This window comes from Aedes aegypti, chromosome 3, assembly GCF_002204515.2.
Source record: "Aedes aegypti strain LVP_AGWG chromosome 3, AaegL5.0 Primary Assembly, whole genome shotgun sequence".
Taxonomy (NCBI): domain Eukaryota; kingdom Metazoa; phylum Arthropoda; class Insecta; order Diptera; family Culicidae; genus Aedes; species Aedes aegypti.
The window spans coordinates 73,753,515-73,776,478 of record NC_035109.1 but is presented as its reverse complement, the minus strand read 5'-3'; positions in this window follow the sequence as shown (position 1 = coordinate 73,776,478).

Below are 22,964 nucleotides of genomic sequence, written 5' to 3'. Positions count from 1 at the left end.
GAGATGCAGAGGCAAACACGGTCTCCAAATAGCAAAGGTTACACACTAACATTCCTTCCATCAATCCCGCCTGACTACAAGGACGTGGCCGGCGCACACTGAAGAAGATTATGACCAATCCCAGCCTAACTTCTAGTTGATTCTTTGTGCATCTTAACTGACTTCGGTCAAACACGGAAAAGCAACCACTGATATGTGTAGTCAGTCTAAGCTAAGCTAAGTAAAAAACTTATTCTGTCATACCGAAAACATGTGCAAAATTTACTGCAAATCGAAGATGGTCAAGTTCTGTGACTGACCGATTGCGTCATTTTCTTATGATTTTTCAATATTCAAAAATCTGAGAAGTTTTACCCCGCATTACGGTACTGATAGGCATTGGAAACCTAGACTCATTCTCGCTCTGCTGTTAAATCATCTCCTAGAGACTACGAAAAACAGAGCCTCGCATTAACAGCAAAAGAATTTCAAGCAAAGAGGTTTGTTCTGTTATAAGGATTCTATAATGTTCCTTGAATTACGACAATGGCTAATCTTTGAAGAGTTAGTACATTCAGAGATCCCTATCTCAATTTTATCAATTGTGTCAGGTTTAGCCTCGGCAGGGCTCCAAATCTTTTGACTATATATAAAATAGTATTGAGTCGTTGATGTTGAATCCAAAATCGTTGATGTTTAATCGATTACCGTGCCTCGTAAAGGAATCTGTGTCACAAAAAAATAACTCATACGGTATCAGAGTCACAAATCATATGACGAGTTTCAAACATAATGTTACCCTCCATAAGATTTGTACCACTACTGAGGATATTAAATCTATTTTAGCAATCAGAGTGAATTAACCTAAAATCTATTAATAGTATATGAACTCTATGTAACAAAATAACGTTTTCTGCTACAAATTTCACCATCGTACATTCCGTTTATCAATCATTTATAAATATTATCTAAATCATGCTCTGGTATCACTTAATTCCTCTTCACGTCTCTATCTTTTCTGACCCACTATAAAAACCAAGAGCCTTGCAAACAAAACACTCTCTCTAGAACCGCCTTTCCAATGTTCACGATACTTCAACGACGACGACGAAGAAGATGATGATGATGATTGAATCAGCATAGCTAGATGGATGATAACTTACATTGATTATCTGTGTCTGGCTCTGGTTTCCCTCGGACGGCACAGAACATCAGCATCCAATACTCAAGAGCATCGTAAGGATCCAATTTTCGAATACATCGTTATCGCGCGCAGTCCTTCGATGCAACCCAAAAATGAAAACGAATGCGACGAGAATGGAATCGCAAAACTTTCAATCCAATGCTTCATCCGAGCGGCATCGATGAGGAGCCAGCTCCATCACAGGCAGCTCTAGCACATATAACATCCCACAAACACGTGAAAGTATGGATACAGCCGGAGAAAATGTGGATAGGAAATTGAGGAAAAACGCGAACGAGGGAGCCTGTAAAGAGGGCTGTGTGTAATAGAAAGAAGATCCTTCTACCCACTCACACACACTCACACATTTGACTGAAGCACCTCGACGCTGTTGGTCGGATTCCACATTGGTGTGTGCGGTCTGTGAGTGTCACGACGTTACGGGAGACACTGTGGACGCGGGGGTGTCGAGATTTTCCCAGCCTTAGTTTTTTTCTGACTTCCCACCCAGATTTCTCAGTTGGTATTCTGCTTGCTGAGTTCTTTTCTTTTAATCTTCTTAATATTGTGAACTATACTGCTGCCACCTGAGCTCAAATGAGCCCTTATCTTTCCACTCGATTCTGTTTTACTATTCTTTCAACACTTTCTCGTTAATTAAATCGAAGATTTCTCCACCTTAATCTTAATCCGTATCGCCACTATGCACAAACTTCCCTTTCGATCGGCACACGAACACAGACTTGACTTCCTTTCTCAAGTATCAAAAGCTTGTCGGGGTAGATACCACTGGTTCAGTTAAAACCCTTACGAAACATCTCCTTTCCGTAGCCCACCAGAAATAATATCAATTTACATTTCCCACACAGTTTTCCTAGCGCACCGAGATTTTCCAACCGCGAACATTACCATTTTCAGACAGCAATTTTCGTTCCTTCACACCACCACCCCCAAAAATTTAACTTTAGTTTTTCCACTTCATTTCGCGCGAATCGTGTAAATCCTGAAGTACTGAATAATCCACTGGAAGCTCAACGCGCACTAATCCTCTCATACGGTTGATTTCGCTTGTCCCAATACCCAGAATCCATAGGCTGAAATCCAAAATTGAACGTCTATCGTGGTACCGCTGGCAGGCTTGAATGGCAGGCGTCGTCGGAGCCTACTGTGTGCCTCGCGTTGGCTTGTCTCTCGGGGAAGCGACCGTGGAACTGATGCTTTCCGTGTGGATTCACCTCGGAAAAAAGCACATTCCATAAGGTCCTGCCACTTGATGAGCTCCAGAAGCGCCACCGTTCCAAGGTACCGCTCAGAGAGCGGGTTCAATTTCTCTCTTGCGAGTGTGGGGATATGCCACGAGAAGATATTACACGGCTCTTACCTTTCACGGTACGCTCTCGGAGTTTTCGCGACTCCTTTCCATATTTCATTCAGGTTGCTCTCATCTGTTATTAAAATCTATCAAAACAAAGTTAGGACGGCCGTGCTGCGGGTTTTCACGATTGAATTTGTAAGTTAGAAATTAAGATGTTCCGATAAAAATCACCATATTCATCATACACATTTTTCTTTAACTGATTGGTACGTCATTATTATCGACAAATTTGATCTACACATTTCCTTCCAGTAAAGATTCTAGTCAGCCATAGTCATAAACCTTTAACGTAACTGGTCAACATCAACTTTCCATTTTCCTAGGTGCTCCATCTCGGTCGATAAGAAAGAGAGATATTCTTTTAAATATGATAATACGATGAAGGTGGAACAACTTGTTCAATGAAGAGTGCCAGAGAGTGACATACTTACGTGAAGTATGCAGCTAGAAGCCATGTGCTTGTGGCCAGTACCCGACAGAACAGAGAGCGATACATGGCAGCGAGAGCTGAATCCAGCGCAGAAAGTAAAGACAGCATGAAGAAAGTGTGGTAGTTGAAGCTCAAAATAGCGTAAACTAAAACGATATGCGGATATTCTATGCAACGGTAAATTGGGTGCGGCACAATACCGTTTCAGTGCACGTCATGTGTAACGCTCGAGAAGGGAATTTGCTGACCGGTGGCTGCCAGGTGGAAGGAGCACTTCCATCAATTGTTGAACGGTGAAAATGGAAATGTTGCGAGGAACAGGATGTACATTGATGATGACGATCAAGCTGTGGACACACCGACCATAGGAGAGGTTGAAAAGGCTATCAGCGAGCTGAAGAACTGTAAGCCTGATGGGAAGGACATGATCCCGGTCAAGCACGTATACCTTGCAAATAATCTTTGATAAATTTCGATACTTAGTACACTCAGAATAATCCAAACGTCATTGTTACGTGTAAACATACGTGATTTTTTTCATCGCGCTTTTCACGTAGCACTTACGTGAATCATTGGTAGCACAGAATGAACGCAGGAACTATCGAACTCCGTTTGATTCAATTTTCGTAATCCATCTATGTAACAGTCGCGCGACACCTTCTATTCACATTGACGCTTTCCAGCACTGGCTGTAGCCTTTACATGCTATAATATGAATGAAATCAGGTATAAAATATGAATTAATACAGGATTCTTCGGTATTCAACGAGTACATACCTTTAAATTAATCTTAAATGAGGTTTGAAGTTCAGCAGCTCTTCACGTTCTTCGAAAGTCTAGTGGACGCCATCTTAGCATTCGAGCTCAACACTGAATGTACGTGCGATATATAAATGTCAAAAATGAACTTGGGCACCTACGTGGTTTTCATGTAAGTGTGATAGGTAACCCCAGTGATAGTCACCGAGTCTCCATTTGGTGATTATGTATGGTATAGTAAGCAGTACCTTACTCAGGTGAAGTGTAGGTAAAATGAATTTCGAATGGTCTACGTGATTTTTCACGTAGCAATGACGTTTGGACTTTTTTTGAGTGTATAGCTTGCAGACAAACCACCTGTTTATTGGCTTCAAGGCGTAGTACGACTCAGTGAAAAAAAATGAGCTGTGGCAAATAATGTCTGATGATTTTCCGGCGAAACTGATTAGGCTGATACGTGCAACGCTGGATGACTCGAAATCAAATGTTCAGAAATCGATACAAAATGTGTGTACGTCAAGGTGAGCCGAGACTCCGCTATCACGAACTGTCATGTGTGAGCCGCTTTTCAAAACAATGGACCAACATGATAAAAGAGAGTAATTGATTGAAGCACATTTTTGCATTTTTTAATATAAAGTTTGATAAAACCTACCTTGGGAACTAATTTGAAAATGATTGTACCCCGTTTGGCATAAAGTCGTTTGACATAAGGTCGTTTGGCATAAAGTCGTTTGGCATAATGCCCGTTTGGCATAATGGTCATTTGGCATAATGGCCGTTTGGCATAATGGCCGTTTGGCATAATGATTGACTTAAAATAAATATCGGCATTTTTTAAGCTTTTTCCGAAATCAACATCACCGAGCCCATAGCAAAAAAATTTGGTAGGTTCTAAACAAGCGTGGTGTTTTTTCAGAGATTATCCAAGCTTAGAATTTAAAAAAAATGTTGTGACATAAGAGAGCATTACTAAATAAAACTCGTGACGGGTCTCTACATCTCAGAACATAGAGTATCTTTGAGCTTGTTGCGATATACATATTTGAAAACAGTAAGTTGGTAAAGAAAGTTCGCTGTTATTCATCAAGGGAGCGCTCATGGAATATTTCGCTGAAGATCAAGCTCTGTCCCAGTTTGGACGTAACACTCGATGAAAATTACTTGATAAAAGAATGGATTTTTTTTCCAAAATATCAAAAGCTCTAATCCAAAGATCTATCAATGCGACTTAATGCAAAAATAGCCTTTATACGAGAGCAGATTATTTTTCATTTAAAATGTTTAAGGCTCTAATGCAAAAAAATCTTTTCACAGCATAGCTCAAATGAACAACACATCTTTAAAACAAAATATTTATGGCAAAACTTTTCAACGGTTCAATGTAAATTCTAATTTTGAAAGTGTACATCAAAAACACCGTCTATTATCAAGAGAAGAGAAAATTTGTGATTGAAATTATATTTTTCCAAGGAAGGAGATCACGCGTTTGCCCAAAAAAAAATATAATTTGAATATTGGCAGTTTCTAAAATAATTATCATTCTCATCACATCTGGCAAGAATTGATAAAATAGTAAAATATAAAAATGGTTAACATTTGGCTTGGGCTCATCCACAAATTTCATAACGCTGATGGGGGTAATTGGGTGGTCCTCGTGTTGTTACGGCTCATACAAAATTTGTGAAATGTTCATACAAAAAGCGTAACAAGGGGGTGGGTGGGTGTCGAAAATGGCCATTTTTAGCGTTATGAAATTTGTGAACAAACCCCTTTACTAAATAATAAAATTAAATACAGTATAAATATAAAGGAAAGCCTATTTTTAAAAGAAGTCAATATTCACAATTAAACCAATAGACGAATGGACGCCAAAAATTATTGCGGCAATGACTGGTTCTCCCGAAAAGTGGTGACGAGAAAGAACGATAAACAGTCAAAAGAAGGAAGTATTCTGTAATTCTCGGTTATACACATGTTGGCAAAAATGCTGAGGATGGTAAAACTCTAAAGAACCGCCAATTAAATAAAAAAGGGTGCATATTAGATGGTCAGTTCGTTCACCACCCTGAAATGTATAAAGTTACGACAATTATGAGTGCTAAAAACTTTTCGAGAAAGTGTGCTAGTCGGGGAAACGGGATATTCGGGAACTGGCGTTCGGGGAGACGACATTCAGGGACCGACATTCGAGGAAAAGTAGCACAACCCATCGAAGTAACTGCTGTAATCGATTTATCTTTTCGCTGATAATTTGAGTAGATAAATGTTATCGATTGCCGCCCATTTGTCAGTTGAAAACAAAAATATACATAAAAAATATAGCTCCAGAGAACAGCCTATGAATAAAAGAAGGAGAAATTTATTGAAATGTTAAATCAACAGTTTTCATACCTATAATTATGGTTACATCATATTTAGAAAAAAAAAAATAGAACAATTAAAAGAAGGGTAAATTTGTGCTAAATATATGAATATCTTCAGTGCAAATATTTATTCCAATAGTGAAACTCAAAAGAAGAATTAATGTTTGAAAGAAGGGTAATTTCTAGATAAATAATAAAATACTATTGGCAAAAACTTTCCTAATATGCTCAAATTTTTCAAAAGCGAATGATAGTTGAATAAAGTGTCATTTTGTATCAATTGACTAACAAGCCTGTTGTCATCAGAAAGATTTAATAGAAACGTAAAAACGAAACATTGAGAAATTCTTGATTTCAGACTCATTATGCCAAACGACTGTTATGCCAATCGACCAGTATGCCAAACGACCATTATGCCAAACGACTTTATGCCAAATGACCATTATGCCAAACGACTTTATGCCAAACGGCTTTATGCCAAACGACTTTATGCCAAATGACCTACCACCTTTGGAAATATGCTATTTTAAACATAAAATTGCTCTGATGTAATGTCTGGTTGAGTCGTGACCATATAGTGTTGCAAGATTTTCGAATTTTATTATCACAAACAGCTCATTTTCATACTTGTGTTGGTTAAGGAGTATACCTAAAAGAAGTAAAAAATCTCGAAGAGTTTCCAACGATTGTACCCCGTTTGGCATAAAGTCGTTTGCCATAAGGTCATTTGGCATAAAGCCGTTTGGCATAAAGTCATTTGGCTAATGGTCGTTTGGCGAAATGGTCGTTTGGCATAATGGTCGTATAGCATAATGGCCGTTTGGCATAATAATTGACTTAGAATGAATATCGACATTTTCGAAGCTTTTACCGAGATCAACACCTCTGAGCCCATAGGAAAAAAAATTTGAAGGTTCTCAGAGAAATTCCAAGCTACGAATGTCTAAAATTGTTGTGACATAAGAGAGCATTACTAAAAAAAACTCGTGACGGGTCTGGTGGAAATTTTTTCGAAAATTTCTCCACATCCCAAAACATAGGATATCTTTGAGCTTGTAGCGATATACATATTTGAAAATAGTTAATTGACAAAGAAAGTTCGCAGTTATTAGTAAAGGGAATGTTCATAGAATATTTCGTTGCAGATCAAGCTCTGTCCCAGTTTGGACGTAACACTTGATGAAATTTACATGGTAAAAGAAGGGAAAATTTATTTGCAAAATAATAAAATCTCTTACCCAATGATCTATTATTGCAGCATAATTGAACAATAGCCTATATATGAGAAGCAGATTTTGGTTCGTTTTAAATGTTAAAGCTCTAACTCAAATGAACAACACATTTTTGAAGGAAAATATTTGTGGCAAAACTTTCGAACGATTCAATATTAATTTTAATTTTAGAGGTGCATATCAAAAACACTGTCTTATATCGAAAGAAGGCAAAATTTGTGATTAAAATAATATGATAATAAATCTTCGAGCTGTTTAGTAGAATACCTATAAGTAGATGAAAAAAACCAAATTTAGTACTATACCATTTAATTCCACTAGAGTTTGTATCCTTTGACAGATACGCGTATTTCGACCGCAACTGTAAGGCCGTCTTCAGTGTCGTGTACTAGTTGTACGAGTCGAGTCTAGTACACGACACTGAAGACGGCCTACAGTTGAGGTCGAAATACGCGTATCTGTCAAAGGATACAAACTCTAGTGGAATTAAATGGTATAGTACTAAATTCGGTTTTTTCATCTACTTAAAATAATGTTTTCCAGCATATCGAAAGGAGATCATGTGTTTGCAAAAAAAACAATATGTTGAATATTGGCAGGTTCTAAGGTAATTATCAATGTAACAGCACGTCTTGTAAGAATTGATAAAACAGCAAAATGTAAAATGTTTAAAATTTAGCTTTACTAAATAATAAAATTTTAAACAGTATAAATATAATGAACAGCCTATTTTAAAAAGATGGCAAAATTTATTATTAAACCAATAGAAGATTGGACGCAAAAAATAATAGCGGCATAATGAAACGAAAAGGCATCAAAAATTGCGTTCAGAATAATCGAAGTGATTGAGCTACTTTTCCCCGAATGTTGTTTCTCTGAATGTCAGTTGCTCGAATGCCAGTTCCCCGAATGACCCTTTTCCATGAATGCCATTTCACCGAATAGCCCGTTTCCCCAAAAAGTGGTGCAGCTTAAATAGGTGCTACAATAGTCTTCAGTGGCTTGATAGTGAACGAGAAAGAACGATAAGCAATCAAAAAAAGAGGTATTCTGTAAATCTCGGCTATACACATGTTGGAAAAAATTCTGAGGACGGTAAAACTTGAAAGAACCGCCATTTAAATAAAGAAGGGTGCATATCAAATGGCCAGTTCGTTCACCACCCTGAAATGTATAAAGTTATGACAATTATGAGTGCTAAAAACTTTTCGGGGCAAAAGGCTATTCGGGGAAGCGGAATTCGGGGAACTGGCGTTCGAGGAAACGACATTCGGGGAAAAGTAGCACAACCCATTGAAGTAACTGCAGTAATCGATTTCTCTTTTCGCTGATAATTTGAGCAGATCAATGTTATCGATTGCCGCCCTTTTGTCAGTTGGAAACAAAAAAATATAGCCCAAAAGAACAGCCTATGCATTATTATTTATTTATTTATTTATTTTAACTTTGAATTTAGAAAGAGGGAAAAGCCCCTTTGAGTGATTATCTTTATAAATCGTTCTCAAAAAGGCATAAAACCTCTTTATCTTTTCAAATGACGTTATAAAATAAAACTAAGCTAAAGGCTCAAACGGAATAAATCCATGGCAGAGCCAAAATCTTCAATGGGGACCAGGACGGATGGTTTACTTCAGATCATCAAAACTATGTCGGTCAAGGGAATTTGTTTCTTCAATTCTGAAATGAGATTAAAAAAAACAGAAACAGAATCATACAAAAAAAGAAGCATCATTTAAAAACCTGTAAAGTGTTTTCATAGATGGAAGGTATTTACATCCTAAAATATCTCGTACAGAAGAAGGGAGATAATTATGATTTCTATTCAAATCATTCATAAATTTAATTCTAGGAATTTTATATCGAGTACATTGAAAAACAATATGATCAATATCCTCATAGGATTCACCACATTCACATAAATTAGAGTCACTAATACTAATACGGTATAAATGACTATTACAAATATAATGGTTGGAAATAAGTCTGGATAATGTACAAATAAAATTTCTACCCACCGACAAATTTTTAAACCATGTAGATTGGTTGACAATAGGTAAAATAGAATGACACCAACGGCCTTTATCACTAAAATTCCAAGAAAACTGCCAGTTGTTTACAGAATATTTTTTTAGTTCGGAATAATATTCTGATGGAGCAATTTGACGATCATATAAAATATAACAGCGAACACCTAATTTAGCTAACGAATCAGCCTGCTCATTACCATAAATATTTGAATGCGCAGGAACCCAAACAAATTTTATAATGTATCCCTGAGTATGTAAATGAAATAACTCTTCTTTCAATTTCAAAATAATGTGATGAGTTTTCGAATTAAAATTAATTGATTTAATTGCATTCAAACAGCTTAAGCTATCTGTACATATGATAAAAATATTTTGAGAAGATTTTTTGATCAATGTACATGTGAAATACAATGCAATTAATTCAGCAACAAAAATTTAACAAGGTGATTGTAATTTAAAAAAATATGCCGAATAGTGATTATATACACCAAAACCAGCAATATTTTCAATCAATGAACCATCGGAAAAATAAGTTTGATTTGTGTCAAGACCAACGAATTTACGTTTGAAAAATAAAGGAGCAAAACGAGAATATTCATTACTAGAAATTTGTTTTAATTCTTCATGCAATGACAAATCAATGTTAGGTTGAAATGAATGAATATCAATGGCATAATTATGAAAATCAAAAGCCAAAGCTGGTTCAATATTTACAGAAGAGCAATAATTAAAAGAATCTAAAATCCTACAAGAGGGATTTATTTCATGTAAGCATTTCAGAATATTAATAATTGGATGATTTGTACTAAAACATTGTATCATAAATTTACAATTCAATTCATGTAAACGAATTTTTAATGGATAAATGCCAGATAAAACTTCAACAGATTTTGTGTGAGTTGAATTCATCAATTTCAAACAAATTCTTAGACATCGATATTGAATTTTTTCAAGTTTACAAAAATGAGTTTGAACAGCACTAGCAAAAGTAAAACATCCATATTCTAGAACAGAACGAATAGTAGTTTTATAAAGAATAATCAAATCAGAAAGATGGGCACGCCACCAAGTACCCGTTATGGTTCTAAGAAAGTTTATTCTCTTCGCACAAATTTTTTGAATATATTGAATATGTTTATTCCACAATAATTTCGAATCAAACCATATTCCTAAATATTTATACTCATCAACTTGTTCAATTGCATGACCATTGAGAAATAAATTAATGTTGACGGCAGAACGCTTACGAGAAAATAAGATGAATTTTGTTTTAGAAACTGAAAAAGTAAAACCATTGTTATGAGCCCAAATATCAATATTATCCAATGTATTTTGCATAAAGTGACGAATGATTTCTCTATTATTTCCACTAATGGAAATAACATTGTCATCAGCAAATTGATAAAATTGACAACCATTTGGAATGACAGAAGAAATATCACTCGTAAATAAATTATATAAAAATGGACTCAAACAAGAACCTTGGGGAAGTCCAAAATAACTATATCGTATGAGTTTAGGAGAGCCATCATGAAAGAAATGCATAATTTTAAAAGAAAATAAATTATATAAAAAAATAGTAATAATATTTGGAATTTTGAAACTATTAAGTTTATTGAACAGTAAATCAATCAAAACAGAATCATATGCCCCAGAAACATCCAAAAAAGTAGAAACAACATCCTGTTTTCTATTAAATGAGAGATGAATTTGTGAAACTAAAAGGGCAGTACAGTCACGAGTACTATGACCTTTTCTAAACCCGAATTGAGAAGCCGATAAAATTTGATTTTTTCAGCTCATAATTCAAGACGATTAAGTATCATCCTCTCCATAAGTTTACGAAGACAAGACAATAAACTAATAGGTCTACGACTATCTACCAAAGAAGGATCCTTGCCTGGTTTTACTAAACTAACAACCTTGATTGAACGCCATTCTAAAGGAAAAATATTATGATGAAGAAAGGAATTATACAATCCCAACAAATGAGTTTTCCCATCAATTGATAAATTTTGAAGCACAATAAATTTTATATTATCAATTCCTGGAGAAGTATTATTAGTTATAGATAATGCTAAATCTAATTCTTCCAAAGAAAAAGAAGCACACAGTTCAGGGAAGTAATTATATTTTTGATTATTTTTAAAATTTATTGCTTGAGGAACAAAATCTGGACAAATTTTAGATGCAAATTTATCGATTCAATCTTCAGAATATTCTAAAATATTAGAAGGAGAACAATCATAATTTCTCAAATTTCTAGCTACAGACCATAGAGTAGTTAATGATGAATTTCTATCAAGACTTTCAACGAAATGTTTCCAATAATTTCTTTTATTATACTTTGTAACTCGAGTAAATTGAGCTTCAGCCTTACAATATGAAAAATAATTTTCCCTTGTTCCAGAACGACGAAATATTTTGAAAGCTTCTGATTTATTTTTAAGTGCTAATGAACAATCATTATCCCACCAAAATGAAGGACGTCTATTTTTAATGCGAACATTTGAAATGTTTTTATATTTTTGAGATTTAATCAAACAATGATTTAATAATGCAGAAAATTGCTCATAATTTTCAAGTGGCGGTAAAGAATTATCAAAATTAATTAATGAAAACGAAATAAGATCAGAAAACTTCATCCAGTCCACATGTTTATATAAATCAGGAACAAATGGCTCGTTAGGTATATGACCACAATTAGAACGAGTAATTTCTATCAAAATAGGTAAATGATCACTACCATTAGGATCATTGATAATTTTCCAAGAAGAAATAAATGACAAAGAATTGGAACAAAGAGATAAATCAATACATGAATGATGGGCAGGTGGAACAGCAATTCTAGTGAATGAGCCATCATTAAGTATATTCAAATTAAATTCATCTACTAATTCCATAATCAAATTTCCTCTCCCGTCAGTGGTATCGCTACCCCAAGCTATATTGTGTGCATTAAAATCTCCTAATATGTAGAATGGAGAAGGAATTCTATCCAAAATATTTCTTATTTGTGATAAAGAAAAAATTGTATTGGGAGGAATATAAAAACAAACAATCGAAAATTCCTTGTTATAATCTTTAATAGTAACAGCAATATATTCTATTGATGAATCAAGAGGTAAATCTAAATATTTAAACTGAATACCATTACGAATGCCAATAAGAACCCCTCCAGATGGAATATTCCTATCTTTACGAATAATATTATATGAAGAAATATGTAATGTTTTACATTCAACCAACCAAGTTTCGTTTAAACAAAATATATCAATACTACGATTTGATAATAATGACTTCAATCTGTCAATTTTAGGAATAAAACTACGACAATTCCATTGTAAAATATTGAAGTTTTTGAAATTGATTGAAGCCATTAAAACGAAAATAATGAAGAAAAGAGGGATCCAAATGAATAGAATTTTTCAAAAATACAAGCAAGAAATGGTAAACATTTTTTAATAAAATTTTTCCAAAAAACGTTTATATCTAATAAATCTATTATTTGTTCTAAAATATTCAAAACTGAATTATCATTACTGTCATCAATGTTAGAAGAATTATTAGCATTGTCTTCGGATTTTTTATTTGGAAATGTTTGATCAGCATCTGTTCGTTGAAAACCAGGAATTGTTTTGGAATTAGAAGAAGTATCGAGTGGAGGGAAATTGTTATCAAAAGATGTCGATGGTTGAGGATCACAATTATTATTATATTTAGAGACTAAATTGGCTCTTTTTCTCTTGGTTGGAGGTTTGTAAATAAATTGATTAGAATTTTCATTTAAATTATCATCATCATAATCGGATAATGTTTCGTAAATATTAGCAGAAGGAAAATCACCAGATGCTTTTAAAATTTCTGAATAAGAAAAACGATTTTTAATTTTAATTTGTTGATTAAATTTTGCTGATTAGCTATGTAAACAGAACAATCCTTAAAAGAACTGTGGTTTTGTCTACAATATATACAAACATCAGAATGTTTTTCACATTCTGATGAAAGATGGGCATCTCCATTTAGAACATTTAGGTCTGTTAGAACAGTAATTTAAAGTATGTCCAAACAAAAGGCAACGAGTGCAGTGCATTAATTTAAGGTAATAAAGCCGCACTGAATAAGTAACATTATCAATTGAAACAAAATCTGGGAGAACAGATCCAGCAAAAGTAATCTTAATACAGTCGGAATGTACATAATTAGTATCATTTCCATTAAAAGATAATTTAGATAATCTATTGCAATCAAGAATTTTTACAGGAGAAATAGATTTGTTTTTGAAAATACCTAAACCATAATTAATAACATCCTCACAACTTAAAAATTCGTCATACATAACACCACTAATTTCGCATGATTCGCACGGAGCGTATACACGATACGAATTTGAAAATAAATTTGATTCGAGAAGCGCATTTGCGTCCCCGCGAGATCCAAAAACTACTCTTAATTTGTCCAAAGATATTTTCTTGATTTCTTTTTCAGATTTGTATCGTTTATACACCTCTGCAGAAATCAATAAAACATTAATTGGTTTATCATTTTTCTAAAATAAACCGGGTATGGGCCAAGAAAAGTAGCCGGAAAAATTTTTACTCTAAACGGCTTGGACGTTGTGCCAGGAGGTACAAAATTATCATCCTCTTTAGAATTTGGCGAATCCCCGTCGGTTTCCATAATTGTAAAACAACGGGGCAAACTAATACACAATAAAGAATAGAACACCTACTAATAAGTACAGATAAAAAAAATATAGAGATAAAGGAAACAAAAAAATGTACTCAGCTGAATCCTAATAAAACCAAAAATGCAGAGTAAACTCCAAAGGTTTTCTCCCTGGAAATTCTTCAGGCTTGATAATCAACCAGTCTGAATGAAACGCTTCACAACGATCTCTTGAATTACTTGCATCCAACTGATCGAAAAACTTCTCCTCCGGAACGGATCGCTCTGAAGAACGAAACACTCTCCAAACGCTCGTAAAAATGTCCAAAATGATGAAACGTATATCACAGATACCACAGCATACACGGAAAATGAATCCAATGAATTCTTGAGCAGCTTCTATGGCTCGGGAAATTTTCTCCTCCTGAAAAAGGAAAAAAACTGTCAGGCGTTGAAAAAAAAACTACGTCTTGACGATTCAAGGCCTACTACAGCAATGAACAGCCTATGCATAAAAGAGGGAGAAATTTATTTAAATTTCAAATCAACAGTTTTCATACCTATAATTATGGCTACATCATATTTAGAAAAAGAGAACAATTAAAAGAAGGGTAAATTTGAGCTAAATTTATGAAAATCTTCAGTGCAAAAATTTGTTCAAAGAAGAATTAATATTTGGAAGAAGGGTAATTTCTGGATAAATAATAAAATACTATTGGCAATAACTTTCTTAATATGCTTAAATTTATTCAAGAGCGAATGATTGTTGATTAAAGTGTCATTTTGAATTAATTGACTCCAAAACAAGCCTGATTTCATTAGAAAGATTCAATAGAAACGTAAAAACGAAAAATTGAGAAATTCTTGGTTTCAGACTCATTATGCCAAACGACCATTATGCCAAACGACCATTATGCCAAACGACTTTATGCCAAATGACCATTATGTCAAACGGCTTTATGCCAAATGACCTACCACCGTTTAAAATGTATTGATCGTGGAAAGTTGCACCGAAAATCAACTATTTGCGAAGATTTCAAATAATCACTGTTGCTGTAAACCTTTGGGGAGACAGAATAGGCTTTCTGGCAATGGGGATGAGACTTTGAAGACAATTTGAGGAGAGAAACAAGAAAATTTGTGTAAACTTGACGATAAATGGGGGATTTACATATTTTTTCTCATAGCTCTTCAATTGTTTGCCATAATCGTTCTTTTAAGTGAGTTTATCTAACTTGTGAAACATCTTAGATGTCTTTTCGTCTTGTTGGCATGATATATCATCTATATTTTTCATCTGTGAATGGTTTTGCAATCATATTCTCAAAAACAAGTTATTTCAATTATAGTGACCCAATGTCACCCCCTCTATGGGGTGAGATTGGGTCATTTTTCATTCACTTGTAGCGCCGCAGTGAATAAATATGTTTCTATAATTTTCTGGACAGTTGTTAAAGTATCATCAAAGTACATACACACCAAATTTTAGGTTTATTGGAGATAAATTGCGATAGTTATTCAATTAATGAATCGTACATATCCTTTTTTGACCCATTCACATCCCCAACGACGGTACATATATTTTTCGAATCCTTTCCCATATCCAAACTTCCAGTATTTTCTTGTGGAAGTGCAGAGGACTCCTCGGCTTCCATAAAGCAAGTAACACCTCAACATATCCCTCCCATCCTTAAATAGGCCTGCAGTCATACGCAGCTGGCGCCGTTATTGTTTGTCATAATAATGAGAGCACTGATTCTAAGTAATGTTCTTGCAATAACGGAGTAGCAACTGCAGGTGGTTGTTCATGCTCATGCTCACAATTTGACGTTTCTACCTAGGTGGTAGAGGAAAATATATTAAAAAATACAGAGAAAGCTCAAGGGTATAGGCTTTCTAAGCATCAACTTTTGTTAAATTTTGATATCAAAAATTAGAACAATGTTTTATGCCACCATTTTTTTTTCAAATTTCAAATAAAACATGATATTCTATACATTTAATTTTATATGTTTGAAAATTAACTGCTTAAACGTTACACCAAAACAAATTTTGAAAATTTTCTAATTGTCGTGGTAGTATTATGAAAGATACAAGAGGTTAACAATATATAAAGATTTTCTTCGATATTTAAAAAAAAAACCTTCAATAATTCCTCTAAAACGTCTTCTAAAACACTTCTTTGAGAATTTTGGGAATTCCTCCAAAAATTGATTTATTTATCATTCCAAGCTTTCATACAGTGATTATTTTTCAAGGATTCCCCAAAAACTTGCTCTAGGAGTTCATTAGAAAATTCGTCCAGAACTACTACAGAGATTCATAGAGAATATACCGCAGCAAAGTTGCACACGATCCCCATTGATAGAAATGATGCGCGCAACGCTGATTGAAACGTACGCGGGAAAAAATCGTTGCCAGATTCAGGAACAAACAGTCATGAAATCATAAAATATTATGTTTTATGATATCATGACTACAAATAAAAATTCATTTAGTAATTGGATTTAAAACCACGACTATTGTTCAAGAATATAAGCCTCACTGTCACTATTTTCATCTTAGGCTAACATTTTGCATACAAACCTAAGCTCCGGCTGTTCACTATTCTGCTAGCTATTGGTACTCTTGGTGGCACTCGCTACGGTTGACAATTTAAGAATGTATTTCACGGTTTATTTCTTAACCACCGGCACAAAAGCAGGAACGCTTTCAATCGTTTTGTTATTTGCTTACCTATGAAAAATATAAACTGGGATCATGATTGACGTATAATGTTTATTTTCATGAAATGAGTTCATGATTCAGGGATCCTGCTTCATGATTTCATGATTCGACCACTGTTTATCATCAAAAAACGGAATCATAAATGACAGGTATCTAAATTCATGAATAGTGCTTATGTTTTCATGAACTGTTTTCCAGAGATTCCAGATTCCAGAGACTGCTTCATGATTTCATGACGAAATTGCCATGTTTCACATCAAAAATAAGAATCATAAATGACAGGTAACTAAATCCATGAATAGTGCTTATATTTTCATACATACTTCATGATTTAAATTGACATTTTTCCTTGCAAAAAAAATGAAACGTATAGCTGGCGATACTGTAAAATGATTTATGATTTCAAGACTTTTCGTCATGGTGTATTTTCATAACATAAAATTCCTCCTGGAATAATAACTTCTTTTTCTTGTTCGCATTTTCCCCGTGTAGTGAATTTGACACGGTCGTGGAGCTTGGTCTATGGAAATCTTGTCAGTGTTACGTCTGTTTGTCTATGATTATACAATTCAAGGCATAAATGTTCGATATATTTACCAGATGTTGAATTGCTTATATATACTAAGTGCAAATGTCTGCTACTGGATGAGTTATCATAATTACTCTTAGAGAAACCTTATACCTATCTGGAGTGATCCCTGGAAGAATTTATGGGAAAATAATACAGGAAACTCTAGAGGAAATTCTTGAAGAAGAGTCTGTAGTTCTTTATTAAAGAAGCAGAGGTGGGATATCTGTTGGAAAACTTTTATGAAGAATACATTAAAAAGTTTCTAGAATAATTTCTGTAATTATTGGCATGTTCGAAACATGTTTTTAATAAAGCACGTAGCTATGATTTTTCAATATATCGTCTGTCGATAGTTAACCAAGTCAAACTTATCTATTTTATTCAAAAATATCGTAGTCATTTTACCTCCGGTTCGATTTATCGTTAACAAATGGTTCAAAGCTTATAAAGCCATTTGAAAATCATTCTTGTTGATTCCATTTCTATGTGCCCCAACCTCTTCAGAAACAAGTCCAAAACTATACCCGCACCTTAGCCCTCGAAGTCACAGCCAAGACCAATTTGTCATGCACCAAGAATGGCAATCAATCACCGCCACCTTTCCCAGATAGCTCACCGGTGGGTGACGACGTCGGTTAGGAAGTGTAAATATTTTCCCAAACATCAATCTGGCACTCGGGGGGGGGGTAAACTCAACCCAAGAGCTACTTCCCATCGGAACGGAAAAGCCGCGCGCTCTCTTCGTCAAGAGAACGTTAGTTGCAATTTTTGCGAGAAGAGCAAAAGACACGCTCTTTATCACTTTCTCTACAAGGTTTGTCAATCTTTTCAAGCACCAACCATGTATAGGTTAGTAAGAGATCGTACCTTCATGAAGGGAACTTCAAATGCGGAAAAGAATAGTTGTGGTAAAGGGCATTTGCCAGTGAAATTGATTCAAATTGGACCAGTTACATTCGAGAGGCGTGTAAATATGGGTGTCATTCTCGGAGCAAACATTGCCAGAGGTGACTCTCTGTTCATGATCTTGAGCGTTCTTGGCTCTGACAGTTTCAAGGTAGAAAGGTAGCCGTTTTCTGTTTTTTTTTTTTTTCATATGCCCGTACTCGGGTGAAGTTTTAATGAGCCTTTCTTCCGTACATTTTGGTGCTCTTTTTCTTACTGAGAGGCTTCTGTGAAAGCCTTGACCACCTGTATTCTGAGTGAAAGATGATTTCAATAGTACCTATAAGAAATAATTAAGAAGTTTTTTTCTACATATGACGCTCGATGGCAAGAATCTATTTCTAAAGGGGTTTCATTTGCATTGTTAAGAAAGAGGTTGATGGCAAATGTATATATTTTGCTATTTTTGGTGTGTTATTTAAAATCACGCCACACATTTCATGCTTTTTACTGCCTTTCAAAATATGATATGTATTAACCTTTTGTATTGTATACGCTAATTTGTGAAGTAAATAAACTAAGTAACCAATTAGCTGATAAACTGATGAAGTGAATAAACAAAGTAACCATGCGTCTCCATCTCCTACATCAAGTCTCAAAAGTATTCTACTCTGAATCTCACCTGACATTGACTAGTTCAATCATTTATCATTCTATCAGCTTTGAAAACATATAGGGTAGAGGACCAGTTCTGGCCATAGTGAATTCCTATAATCGCGATTAAAATTGAAAAACTGAGATTCGTAGAGTCGAGCTCGTGAACAAAAATAGAGTGTAATATATCGAAATGTCCTACTCATTTTTCGCAAAAGTAAGTGAAAAGGTGAAATTTAATGACTTTTATCGCACAATCAGGCAAATTTTTCCACGAGATAATATATGGCTTGAACTTTTAATCCGCTGATTCGAACTTTAGCCCCACAAAATGGTTTCCGGGCATTTATGCGAAAACATCCTTTATGATGTTATATGGCCTACAATGAAAGTTTGACCAAAAATTACTATTCTTACTTCTATAAACAACACATAGCTACAAACGAATTCAATAATATTTGGATTGGAGTGGAAGTCTCTTACATGAAGAGCATTCGAACCACTGTGACATTTATATCATTTGTTTTGATTTGAGCTAGACAACTTAAAAAAAACTCTTGCCGCACTCGAGCAATTGCCCCTCTTTACTCTACATCTTGGAATTCACTCAAAATGTGGTCCCCGGGCCCCCACATTGTAGAGCCCCCACAAATGTCGACAAACATATTTAAACTTTGACAAGTAATTAGAATCAATGCAATGGTACATACTTTTTGGAATTGCATCATATAATTTTAGAGATTCAAGTGTAACTTAAGCCTTTTCAACGAAGTTTAAGACTAGGTTTGAATATATCTGCAGATCAAGTAATAGAACTTTTTTTATTTAATAATGTTTTTCTAAAATGACTCTATCAATCACACTGTAGAGCTGGTAGCGTTTAAAGACCGCTAGCCTGAAAAAAGAGACCAGACAGGAACCAAAAACGACCGAAAATGGACCAAACAGGAAACAGAAAAACAAAACGTAACCTAATAGGAACCAGAAGATAAGAGTTCGAATCTGCATCATAGAATCAGGCCTGACATTTATTTTTTACTTGTTTTTAATTATGAATCGTGGTTTACGGCTAACCAGCCGAGTGGAAGTTTAACAACTTAATTTATTTTTTGTTTTGTTATCCCTCAAGATAATAAGACAGTACTACTGCTCGTATTACTGCATGTAGTTATTTAAGATTTTTTCTTCGAATTTCGTGAGAATTTGTGTATTTTTAACAAAATCATGAGATTATTCTCCACAAAGTCATTAAGCAATTATTTATCGTGGAATTTCTCCAAGAATTTTGTTTTGGACATGTCAAGAAGGTAACCTAGATTTTTTAAAAGATATTCATAGAAATTGCCTAAGAGACTTCATCAATTTTTTTCAAAGATAGTCATAGAAATTACTTGAGAGATTCCATCAGAAATTTCCAAGTAGGTTCTAAATTCTCCAGGATTATATCCGGTGAATCTTCAATCGAAATTTTTAGTATATCCTCTAAGATTTGCGTTTGGAACTACCGTGATGCATCAATACCCGGACACTTAAGCAGCGAGAAATGTTCAAATTGTATTTTTGATGAGAATCATGGGTAAACAATCAAAGTTCTGTTACTAAATGAGCAACTTCTAATTAGATTTTAATGTAGGTGATAAATTTTTCCCTAAAATTTACGATTTTACCATGAAAATCATTAAAATAATGAAGCATGTCTTGTCCTTAAATCCGGACACCTGAAGTAGGTTGAATCGAAATCCGGACAATTGTTAAAACTTGAACTATATGCACAAGATTCACGAAGATTGTATTTAATTCAAATTCCACATCATATATCATACAATATAAAGCAGTTTTGCAACCCACAGTGTTTCAAATAGACGACAAATGAGTATTGTTTGTATTTGAATTACCTGCGATGCTCTTCCTTTTGGTTCTATGGTAGTAATGATAGATTCACACAGTTTTTCCGTAAAAATCACTTTGTTTTCACTCATAGTGCCTTCTGTAGCTGTTTAACAAGTTTTTCTTTAATACCACTAATTTTACATCCGTTAATTTTGATTCAACTAGGGTTTCTAATGCAATGTCCGGATTCAAAACATTTGGCCATAATTCCGGACACCCTCTTATCACACCTCTTAGTATACATTTTCACCATATTCCACGACTTAGATGTCCCCGAATCGTAAAACTATCGTTTTGGGTCTATTTCCGTTTAAATCACATCACTGACAATACAAATGAAACAAATTATCACAAGAAAATCACTCGACCTGCGTTTGTCAACACTTCTACCGAATAAACTAACGATGCGAAAAAATGACGTCCAGACGGAGCGGCATATTTATTTTGCATGTTTATTGATTACTAGTGGTCCCGGAAAACTTCGTCTTGCCATCAAGTAGGCCGTTGAAAAACACTACTGATCGTCCCATAAAAATGACAGTTCCGTTCACGCTCGTGTTTCCGACTTTCCCGGTAAATATCCTGGGATTTTTATACACACAAACACGTCGGAACCCTTAACGAACAAAATGGAGCAAAAATCGTTCATATCCGTTCATCCGTTCGTAAGCCATTTCGTGACATACAAACACCATTCCATTTTTATTTATATAGATTTGGCAATGATAACTATATTACAACTATCAGAAAAATGAGCAGAAGTATCATAAATAATTAATATGGTTAAAAACAGGCAGAATTATATTTAATTTTACGTTTAATTAATGAATATTATTAGAGTGTCCGGATATTGGTACCGTCCGGATTTTGATTCATCACGGTACTTCATAAAATCATTGTAAGATCTCCTGGAGTAACTACTGGAGAATTCGGTTGAAGGATTAGAAAATCTGGAGGAACTCCTAGTATAAACTTTGCAAAAAAATGGGTTCTATCCCGTTAGGCCGAATGCCATTAGGCCGAATTCCGTAAGGCCGAATGTCGTTAGGCCGAAAGGGTCGTTAGGCCGAAAGGGTCACTAGGCCGAAAATGGCCGGTAGTTTTAATGAGCCATACGGTCGAAAGGGTAACCAACAGGGATAGGTCAGCCACCAAATGAATTTTCAGGTCGAATGGATTGTTAGTTACTATATCAGGATTACCTAGAAGCCCACATTATCTGCTGCGAAATAAAACTAGAACGAACAGCCTTTGATTAAAAGAAGGAAAAAACACTGATTAGCCATTTGAAGCAATAGCAAGTCAATGTCAAATATTATTTCGGCCTAACGACCCTTTCGGCCTAATGGCATTCGGCCTAATGTCCTTCAGCCTAACGACATTCGGCCTAACGGTATTCGGCTTAACATCCTGCACTCAAAAATCGAGGTAGCCCCTGTTCAAATTACCGGGGTACTCTCGTTGGAGTGCTCAAGGATTTCTAGAAGACAATTTTGAGGAACATAATCTATGTATCCTTTGAACAATCGCTGGAGGAATTTATGGGAGAACTAGTTGAAAAATCTCTGGAAGAACTTCTGGAGACATCCTTGTAGGAGTCCCAGAAAGTATTCTAGATGAAATCTCTGGACAAACAACTAGAAGGAGTTTTTCCTTGTGGAACGTGAGAGGAAATTTTTAAAGAACATGCTGAATAGCCGCGTTATGCTCTTTGATTTTTTCTGCTAGCTGCTACCAGCTTTACAGCAATATCTTCAACTTACAATAGCTAAGTAGCATAATTTTAGTTAAGGTAACAATAAGAGGGAATCATCAAATGAATTTTGTTGTTGACGAATAAAACCCAAAAACATTGAGTTTAACCTGTGAATATATGAAACATATTAAAGAAAATATTAGATATGCAACATATTAAAGAAAATATTAGTTAAATTAATTAAAATTCAAAATTTCTTCACCTTCATAAGGATTTTTAAGAATTTTTGAACGTTATAAAACAGTTTGACTCCTGATAATGAAAATTTTACAAAGAACATTTGAAATATTTAGCGCATTTCAAAGTATCAACATGTTTGTCTTTGAAAAGGGCCCCCACAAGACATTGGCCCCCGGATCTCACCATTTGTAAATCCAGCCCTGCTCCAGAGATTTCTCCAAAAAAAGGTATCAAAATAAGCATTCCTGAAGAAATTTCTAGAGCATTCCTTTAAAATTATAT